This window comes from Herpailurus yagouaroundi, unplaced genomic scaffold (genome assembly GCF_014898765.1).
Source record: "Herpailurus yagouaroundi ecotype Mexico unplaced genomic scaffold, PumYag 140, whole genome shotgun sequence".
Classification (NCBI taxonomy): domain Eukaryota; kingdom Metazoa; phylum Chordata; class Mammalia; order Carnivora; family Felidae; genus Herpailurus; species Herpailurus yagouaroundi.
Genome location: NW_024412395.1, coordinates 84,810,926 through 84,821,699, shown reverse-complemented (window position 1 = coordinate 84,821,699; position 10,774 = coordinate 84,810,926). Strand labels below are relative to the sequence as shown.

At 43.9% G+C, this 10,774-nt stretch overlaps 1 protein-coding gene across 1 annotated transcript in view; it reads right to left on the bottom strand.

Moving 5' to 3' along the window:
* ZDBF2 (zinc finger DBF-type containing 2) overlaps positions 1–357 on the bottom strand; it is a 32,809-nt gene extending 32,452 nt beyond the window's left edge. Inside the window, exon 1 of the mRNA XM_040475999.1 lies at positions 58–357. The gene's annotated coding sequence lies outside the window, so the exon portion shown is untranslated. The remainder of the gene's footprint in view (positions 1–57) is intronic.
* Positions 358–10,774: the final 10,417 nt, after the last annotated feature.

Below are 10,774 nucleotides of genomic sequence, written 5' to 3'. Positions count from 1 at the left end.
CCCGCCCGCGCCCGCGCCCGCCGCCGCCGCCACGGTGCTCTGCGGCGCGGTTCTCACCTCCGCGGAGGCCTCCCGGATTCCTCCCGGGCTTGGGCGCAGGCCGAGGACCGGTGGGCGCGCTCCCTTCCTATTCTGGTTCCATGGCGGTGCCCGGACCCCCCGGGCCGTCCAGGGCGCCGCGGCCGCCCGCTGCCTGCCGCCCGCAGCCCGCGGAGCCACACAGAGGAGCCCCCCGGCCTCTCCCGCCGGTGTGAGACGAGGAGCGAAGTGCGAGCGTCACTCGCAAGACCCGGGCCCCGAGTCACGACTCAGCCCACGTAGACATCCACCGGGAACGTAGCGCTGCAGTCCTGACTGAGCTTTGACGTCAGGGAAGGTGCGAAAACAGGGCCCCTTCTGACGCAGGAGCCGCGCACCGCCCCCTGCCCACCCCCGCCCCCCGGCGCTGGAGCCCCCTTCCTCCCGCCCCAACCCTCCCCTCCCGCAGATCTTTTAAAGCGAACACTTCCACCGGGGTCAGGGCCCCACTCCGGAGCTTGTAAAATCAAACCTGTTCTAACCAAAATGACTGGGCTCACAGCGGAGTTAGGACGCGAGATAGACACGAAGGTTTTAGCATTTGAGGGCCCAGGGGGAAATTGCTTGTCAATTCCCAGCAACAGACGAACGTCGAAAAGAAAATTCCGCTGAGAGGGCCCGGCGTTTGCGCCGTTCGTGTGTGTTTGCCGCAGTGAGCTGCAGCAAACAAAAGCTCCTGTTTAATGAGCGCTTACTTTGTGCTAGGCACTGCGTTTAAGGTTTATATATGTACTCTTGCATTTCATCCTCAAAGCAACCCTTTAGAGGATCTTACTAGGAATCCTATTATTCCCAGTTGACAAAAGAGACAACTGAGGCTTAAGGAGGGTAGGTATTCAAAGACCTCCCCTGCACATGAAAGGGTTACGAATATTAACCGAAATCCCCTCAGTCATTCAATGGTATTCTGTACCACCCACTGCGAATATGGTGGTGTGCAAAAACAGCTGACTGTAATGAGGGGGACACAAACCGGAATCAGTCACAATACTGAATATATCATTAAAATCTGTCATAAGGAAAATGAGCATCCCTAAAGTGGAGAGAGCCTCCGATTAAAGAGCTTATGTTTTAGGTAACAATAATCTTAGAATGAGCTACCTTGTTCTTTGGCTATTGTTGTCATTGTCATTACATTTTTTTAATAAGCTTGTGACTTTGTCCCTTTTTTTAAATTCACCATTGCTTTTGCTTCCACAGTTTCCATTCTTGTGTATTACTTAGCTCTTGCCTCGCCCCCTACATCTTTCTCCGACTTTAAACCTGGGCTATTGCAGCTATTTAGATTTTTTTAACACACCAAAAAAATATATATATATATGTATACTGATTTTTTTTAAGGCAAGCTTTTAAGGTACATCCCAACCTTGGAAATGGTGAAAGAAAACCCATTATACATTAACCCAGCCACCATGACATAATGCATTTCACAGATGCGAAGACACACATTTTTCACACTTCAACATCTCAGAAATCAAGATGCATTTTACAAACTGGTCTCTTAATATTACTGGCCAGGTAGCTGTATTAACCTGGATGTCAGCACCTCCACATATAGAAAATTGAATGTGGCTTTTCACATTGTCCTTATTTCAACTGAGTTAAGTGCATTGTTTAATAAAACCCACAACCCTTAAAGGAGGAAATTAACAGCATATAAAAAAGAGATGGGACTGGCTAAAAGAGCTTAGACTTCTGAGAAACCCGAGTTCCTTACCAAGAACATTAGTTCTTCATGCGTTTTGGAAACCTACAAATAAACAGTTAAATAAGCCTAGCGCGCGCGCGCACACACACACACACACACACACACACACTGAAATGACTTAGATATTATTTCTGATGGTATGGTTTGTCAATTACAACCCCTCTAAGTTTGAATCAAAAAAAAATCGTTGAAGAAGTAAAATGAATCCTATGTGTTACCGGGAAACTACCCATTGACCTCTTCTGGTTAGATCAGACAATGCCAGCCTGGAAGCCTTCAGAATAGAATCAGCGACTTGAGGAAAAAAAACAAAACAAAACAAAACAAAAACCCTAGATTCAGTAGTAGGGCACTCTTAGGAGTCGATACATCTCCAACACTTTTGGTGGCCCAGAAGACAATACTGTATGGAAAACCACAGCCATCAACAACTGATACAAAAAGTGTTTTAGAAAAGGTGGGTTTTGAATGCAAAGAAATTTTGGAACCCCTTAACCAATTTTACTTACATCTCCCTTTATGTGCACACACAAGATTGACACATAATAAATCTAAGTCTGAAAGGGTTATTTCACGAAGTATGAAATAAAACACTAAATTACCAAAAAATCAACGTGTTTTAGTTTAGTTGATAGCATTGTTTTTCAACATGATACTATCATATAAAAATTTTTTTCTTATTTTTAGAGAAAGAGAGAGACTGTGCACGAGTGGGGCAGAGGGAGAGAGACAGAGAATCATAAGCAGGTTCCATGCTAGTGCAGAGCCCCCACAAAAGGCCCAATCTTAGAACCCTGGGATCATGACCTGAGCCAAAATCAAGAGTCAGGCACTCAACCAAATGAGCCACCCTGGCGCCCCATCATATAAAATTAAAAGAAGTTTCATCCTGCATCCAGTTAGTAGTCCTTCCAGACTACATTTCTGTCTACTGGCAATGGGTACTTTTTTTGGCAGAGCTTAATTATCTGTAAGGTTAAGCTTTAAACTTTTTCAGATCCCCACAATCCTTTATTAATCCATTATAGAGCTAAACTCATTCACTAATATTTCTTTAAAGGACACTAAGTATCAAGGTTGGGTTTGTATGTTCCCTCCCCAGGGAGAAAAAAGATCCTATGTATGTGTTATTTCACATTCTTTCTTCAAAGGAAGAATTTTATGTCCAAAAACTGCTATTTTATGTCCAGAAATCATTCTGATAATGCTGATGTTTTGTAAGCTGTTTAAGCTAACATTAGGCTAATGTCTGAAGGAAAAAGATCTTCCTTTTTCCTGAATCATAAAAGAACTTAGATTCTATTAGTTTAGAGTTTATTTTTCCCTAAAATTCTATTAGTGCACATATACCTATTCATAGTCAGGCGAAGTTATCATGAAGATTTTACCCATTAGCCAGGCTTCTTTTTTTTTTTTTTTTTTTTAAAGTAGGCTCCATGCCCAATGTGGGGCTTGAACTCACGACCCTAAGATGAAGAGTCGCATGGTCTGCCAATTGGGCCAGTCAGGTGCCCCTACCCTGGCATTTTTATAAACAGTATATGGAGCACCTGGGAAACTCAGTCAGTTAAGCGTCTGACTCTTGATTTCAGCTCTGGTCATGACCTCACAGTTTGTGAGTTTGAGCCCACTGTCAGTGCAGAGCCTGCTTGGGATCCTCATTCTCCCTCTCTCTTTCTGCCCCTTCCCAGCATGTGTGAGAGCTCGCTTGCTCTCGCTCTCTCTCTGTGTCTCTGTCTCAAAAATAAACAAATAAACTTTAGAAGTATATAAAGAGTATAATGTCATGTTTAATAGAAAAGAATTCACTCATATGCCCCATCCAAATCAAAATGTTAAATTTAATGAGAATGATCACAAGATATCTCCATGCATTTTGTCTTGTTCTTGATTCCTCTCTGTAAGATAGTCCCCATCTTTGACAAAAATGTCACTCAAAAGACAGAGGGTAAGGGTGATAGTTGGAACAAGGAACAAATAGGTTCTTGGAAAAGGAAGGCAAGTTAAAGTCTATACTTTAAAGTGGCAGAGGTATATGGTGGACACACAGAAAACGTTGGTGGATGTCAGTGTGGGGAGAAGAGAGCCGGGAGAGAACTCTGCAAATGAGTTTAACCCTCATCTATCACACGAGAACTTAAAAATGACTGAAGTCGGCAAAGCGCTACAGAGCACTATGAGCCTGTTTTTAACGAAACATACAAATGATCCGCCGGAACTAAAGACAAGAAATAGTTTTTTAGTAGTTGCTCCTATCTGTCTGGAGTAGATGTGGACAAAGGAGTGGCAGCAGGACCAGCGACTAATATAAAAACTCTAATATCATAACGTGTTCCCCCGCTGATTTAAACTTCTGTGCAATGAGATCTAACTTCTTTGTCACAGTCTTCCCATTCTGTTCTTCCTTTAATCCAGTCAAGCCAACTCCTTCCCACTTTTACATTATGTGGATACCTCTGTGATACATCTTTTTTTGAAAAAAAAAATTTAAGGTCTCCTTATTTTTGAGAGAAACAGCATGAGCGAGGGAGGAGCAGAGAGAGAAGGAGACAGGGGATCCGAAGCAGGCTCTGTGCTGACAAACTGCCTATGCTGGGCTCAAATTCACAAACTGTGAGATCATGACCTGAGCCCAAGTAGGATGGTTAACCGACTGAGCCACTCAGGCGCCCCTCACCCATAATACGTCTTTATACAAAGACATCAAATAGGGCATCCTTTGCTATAGTTTTTTTTTTTTCTAATAATTCCTTACCAATTCTTACCATAGTCTACTCTTTCTCTTTTTTCTTTCACTCCTTCCCCTCTTTTGTTTCTACTAGCACGTTGTTTCTTTACCTTGTTTTTTTTCTTGCTATCAGAAAAGCACAATTTTTAATCCTGAAAGATAATGCTCCTAACTTCTGGTGATAATCAGGACTAACCACACACTTGTTCCTTCTTTTTTTTTTTTTTTTCTTTTACGTTATTTATTTTGAGACATAGAGACAGAGGGAGAGGGAAACAGAGAAACGCCAAACACAGGACTCCAACTCAGTAACTGAACCGTGAGATCATGACCTGAGCAGAAACCAAGAATAGGACACTCGACCAACTGAGCCACCCATGCGCCCCCTTCCTTTTTGAGAGAGAGAGAGAGCACAAGCGGGGTAGGGGCAGGGGACAGAGGATCCCAAGCAGGCTCTGTGCTGACAGCAGCGAGCCCCACGCAGGCTCAAACCCATGACCCGCGAGATCGTGACCTGAGCCGAAGTCAGACGCTCAACTGACTGAGCCCCCCAGGCACCCTCACTTGTTCCTTCCTTTAATTCAAAATTCAGGGGCACCTGGGTGGCTCAGTGGGTTAAGCGGCCGACTTCGGCTCAGGTCATGATCTCGCGGTCCGTGAGTTCGAGCCCCGCGTCGGGCTGTGTGCTGACAGCTCAGAGCCTGGAGCCTGTTTAGGATTCTGTGTCTCCCTCTCTCTGACCTTCCCCCATTCATGCTCTGTCTCTCTCTGTCTCAAAAATAAATAAACGTTAAAAAAAATACTATCTCGGGGCGCCTGGGTGGCTCAGTCAGTTAAGCGGCCGACTTCGGCTCAGGTCATGATCTCGCGGTCCGTGAGTTCGAGCCCCGCGTCCGGCTCTGTGCTGACAGCTCAGAGCCTGAAGCCTGTTTCAGATTCTGTGTCTCCCTCTCTCTGACCCTCCCCCGTTCATGGTCTGTCTCTCTCTGTCTCAAAAATAAACATTAAAAAAATTTAAAAAAAATACTATCTCCAACTAAAGACAAAAAAAAAATTTTTTTTAATTCATTTCAAAGTTTATGCCCTCTGGAGCTTTAACTTTTAAAAAAAAATAATTACTGTTGGCTTTTATATGATGAAATCATCAATATGAGAACTATATTCTTGAGCCTTTCCCTCTATTTAAACTCCCCTGCCTCCCCCCACCTCAATTGTTTTCACTGGTCAACTTGCAACACTATAGAATTATTCCATTTATATATAGTTGCCATAAGGATGATTTTAGAGGCTAATATGAATTCCGTAGACCCCATTTTTAAAAACTAATAGATGACACTCAAATATTATTTAGGAAGAGCTCTGGAATACATTAGGTGACAAAAAAGCAAAATGTAATGAATTTTGTGCGAGAAAGGCAGAACTAGGAATATATAATTATATTTCCACAAAGAAACTCTGAAATGCAACTCAGGAAATAATAAAATCAATCACGGCACAAAGGAGGTTGTAAGAAACAGGGAGGAAGAAGGTGGGGGAGAGTGACAGTGTCGCTGTGCACTTACCATGTTATGGCTTAGGAGTCTTCTGGATTTTTTTTCTGCTTAACATAGTGGCTAAATAAAAATTTAAACTAACAGACATTAGACAGTGGAGAAAGAAAGTTTTGATGACCGGCTCTGGAGCAGGAGCCCCACCAGGGGACTTGGGGAAGGTCCAGAGAGGAATTCTGATATCCTCAGAAACACCAGGTACACGGTTTGCAACTAAATGGACTCCAGGGCCCCTTCTAGGTGACCGTACAGTGAAAAGCAAACTGGAGTCAAAACTGGAGTCTTTTTTTTTTTTTTTTTTTTTTTCCCAAAATCTGAAGGGGCCGATGCCCTCTGAACCTGGGCCCACCTAAACAATTTTAGTTCAAACCACCGCAGGCCTGAGCACAGACCATCCGCCACCTGACAGCCCTGTATCGTGGCTTTCTGGCAGCAAAACAGAGGAGCCAGGCTATGGAGGACTTACTGACTTCTCGGAAAGAATTCTGGCTCGCTGTTGGAGAGGGCCTCACGGCAGGAGGCATCGCCCCTGCCGGCACAGGAGTTCACTGCTAAAAGTGACCTCACCTCCTGCTCAAGCTCTTACTCAAAATTATCCCTTGGACTCAACCCAGTTGCATCGCTCCACACTTATGCCATCCTCCCCGACTCCTGACCCTGAACTTCCCTGGGATCGTTTACAACAGGATCATCCACCAAATGTCTATTTCCACGCCCCCCACCCCCCCTCCCGCCCCCCCACCCCGGAGCTAGCAACGTGCCTCACCCGGGATCTTACTATATCCTATCCTGCCTTCAAACTCCAAGTGACAAGCTGCGTGGTTGCAAAGCAATGCTAGGAAACCTGGGATCGGTAAGATAAACGACAGGATCAGAAACACGTATCTTGACAGTATCTCTCAAAATTCGCCCTCCAATGCGAGTAGTTAAGCGCAAACTTGAGCTCGGCCTGGGGAGGTGAGTAGGATCTGCTTAGACAGAGAAGAACATTCACGGAGGGAAGTGAAGCACACAGAAAAGGTTCACAGGGGCTCAAAAAAAAATGTATCTTTGAGGCTGTCACTTGAAATATACCCTCAACTACAGCTAGACTCCATGTTTAATTTTCCGTTCACAAGACTGGCCCTTTCTGTGTGTCATGCTACACGTCTCGGCTGATTCTTGTTAGCTCCTGTCAGAATGGTAGTTAGACCACTACCATCCACTCACCACACCCTTTCACTTCACCAACCCAACTTTCTTTTTTTTTTTAATATTTATTTATTTTTGAGAGAGAGAGAGACAGAGAATGAGTCGGGCAGAGCACAGAGAGGGAGACACAGAATCCAAGGCAAGCTCCAGCTGTCAACACAGAGCCCAATTCTAAGATCATGACCTGAGCCGAAGTCGGAAACCCAGCCGACTGAGCCACCCAGGCACCCCAACCCAGCTTTCTAAATCTGCTTCATCATCAGACTTTGCATAGCCGCCAACAACCACTCATTCTTTGCCTAGCAACCTTACCACCCATACGTTTAAAGCCAAAGACCATGCACCTGTCTTCCCCAAAGTCATTCTGATACTAGCAATATTTACAATCGACAGGAATGGCAGCACAGAGTTTAACTGCCTGCAATTGTGGGGCTTGAGATCCATAAACCTACCACCATCCTACTTCTACATGCATATCCCACCGACATAGTTCCGAGATGGCCTATAAGTGAAGGTTAAGCAGCCGAGAAAAGGTCCAACTCGCTTCAATACTTCCATTATACCAAGCTCCTAAGATTTCAAACAACCATTCTAATTAGGGGGCCCTCTGGATAGGATTTGTACCAACCCTCACTGCTAAAAATTATTGGCATTTTTGCTCCATCCCAACGGAGATGTTTGGCCTTCATACAGCACACAAAAGTCCACAAAAAAAAAAAAACAAAAAAAAACAACTATGCTTAGGATCCCAATTTTGCCTGAAGCCACATACTTCAGGATTGGGCTTTTCTTAGGGCCCTAATAACAAAAATCAATGTCACCTGTACCTGGTGTTGCCCTACGAAAATGGGATTCCCATTCAATCCTGCTCACACCGGGGTTTCCCATGACTATATGTCAATCTCAAGAAGCACCATTCCCTTCAACCTCACTTTGGCAAAAGCATAGACGTGACCCTATTTTCATTCCCTTTTGGGGAATAGGTCACATCGTTGGGAGTTGCAGGCTTTTCAACCAGAGTCACTGCCATCAGTAGACAAAATCTAGTCACACAGAACTATCAACGGACATCTAAGACTTTATCTAATGTTGCCCAAGGTTTTGAGGCATTATATCTATGAAACATGGATCACGATTCTTTGACCTGTATGTATGGTACAAATCCCTAACTTATTTTCATGGCTGGCTGGGAACCAACTTCCAAGTTAGGCTAATCTTACTAATGGGTGTGTTTTCTCCTTGTTTGCCTCTTAAAATATTTCAGTAATGTAGTTCCCTACTATTATACTTGTTTTGTAATATTTTATTTTATTGTGGTAAGAACATTCAACATGAGATATACCCTCTTAACAGATTCTTAGTGTACAATGTAGTATTCTTGTTTCTGAGCACAACGTTGCACAGCAGATCTATAGAAGATATTCATCTTGCATATCTACTAAGGCTAACATATCTGCACAGTTCCACCAAAACACCTTAAGATGCCTGAGCATCACAGGGCCAATAGTAGTAACTATGTTTTCTCAGGGCACCTGGGTGGCTCAGTGGTTAAGCGTCTGGCTCTTGATTTTGGCTTAGGTCGTGATCTCACGCTTCATGAGATTGAGCCCCATGCCAGGCTCTGCACTCACATCGAGGAGCCTGCCTGGGATTCTCTCTCTCTCTCTCTCTCTCTCTCTCTCTCTCTGTCTCTCTCTGCTCCTCCCCTGAATGTGTCCATGTGCGTGCTCTCCTGCTCTCTCAAAATGAGTATAGTTTAAGTCTATTTATTTATTTTGAGAAAGAGAGAGAGAATGAGCAAGTGAGGGGCAGAGAGAGAGAGAATCCCAAGCAGGCTCTGAACTATCAGCATGGAGCCCAACATGGGGCTCTAACTCATGAATCACAATATCATGACCTGAGCTGAAAATAGGAGTCCAACACTTAACCGACTGAGCCAGGCTCCCCAATGAATAAATATTTTATAACTATATTTTCTTAGGTATGTGGAATTAGGAGGTATTAGACTCAAGGAAACCACCCACCCTGGATTAACTAATTCCAAGCAATAACAAATTGCCTACTAGCAAAGCTTTGATATGCAAGTGAACCAGTCCCTGACTCCACATCCCAAACACCCTTTCAAGCCACCTCGACAGCCCAGGACTCAATTCCTGCCCTAATCACTACTGGGCAAAGAACCAGACAACTGGAAACCATCCTATAGCCCGGAGTCCACAAAAACTCTGCAATTCTCCAATAATAGCTTGTATGCCTTGCTTACCTTGTTTAGCATTCCTTCCTGAGAAAATCTCCATTAATGCTCCTGCCTGCAGTCTCCCTACCCCCTCTCTCTGCTAATCATGCAAACTCCTTCCCCAGTGGCCTTTCCAGCCAGCCTGCCATCTGTTTCTAAGGGACGTTGGTGAGTGTAATGAAAATATTTTCATTCACGGCAATCATTTTATGTCCATGTCTCTTATGATTTCTCCTCAAAACAAGTCCACGGTACATTATTAGAACAATTGGTGCAGGCAGCAACGACGTTACACACGAGAAAGAGACAACATCTCTTTCAACTGTTTGGACACATCAGCTAAAGCAAGCAGCCATGGTCACTGCCTAAAGGGCACGTTGGTTGTTGACACGCTTACTGCGTGATGACTACTGAAGTGTGTTCTTTTATCAGGTGTTGCCATGATTTCCCAGACTAAAATTGGAGAGCTCAAAGGGCTGAGTGCTCTTTGGCACTTGCACAGCCACTCACGAAGCCTCCGCAATACAGTGTCTCCTAACATACCACATAGAGTGCCTCCAAGAGCGTCCGGTAGGCTAGAGTCTTGGCTCTGGAATCATATTAAGTTCTTTTATGGGCATAGTGGTATGAAGGCAAAATTCACTAGCGGGAGAATTTTGGAAAATTCCCAAACGTGTAGATTTACACCAAACCGGAACAAACACATTAACCAAAGAGGAAATCTAAGTACCCAGAAACAAACAAACAAACACAAAAACAACGAAGACTGTAAGGTAAAGCAAAAGAAGTTCTCAGCATAATGTTTTATTAAAAATGACATTAAGAATGAACAGGGGCGCCTGCATAGCTCAGTTGGTAAAGCCTCCAACGGTTGATATCAGCTCAGGTCATGACCCACAGTTCCTGGGTTCGAACCCCACATCCACTTCTGCACTGACAGAGCTGAGCCTGCCTGGGATTCTCTCTCTCTGCCTCTCTCTCTCTGCCCCTGCTCTCTGTCTCTCTCAAAATAAATAAACTTAAAAAAAAAACAAAAAAAGAATGAAGAGAGATCACAAATAACACTCTAACATGAACAACAGGGAAAAACAGAAAAAACAACCCCCAACACCAAATATTAGCAGCAGGTACAAAAATAATATCTCAGCAGAAATCAGTGAAATAGACAATGAAAGGACAAAAGAAAAGATCAACGAAATAAGAGTTCCCTTCCTAAGAAAATGAACAAAATTGACAAGTTTTAGTTAAACTAACCAAGACAAAGGAGGGAGGACCCCAATTAA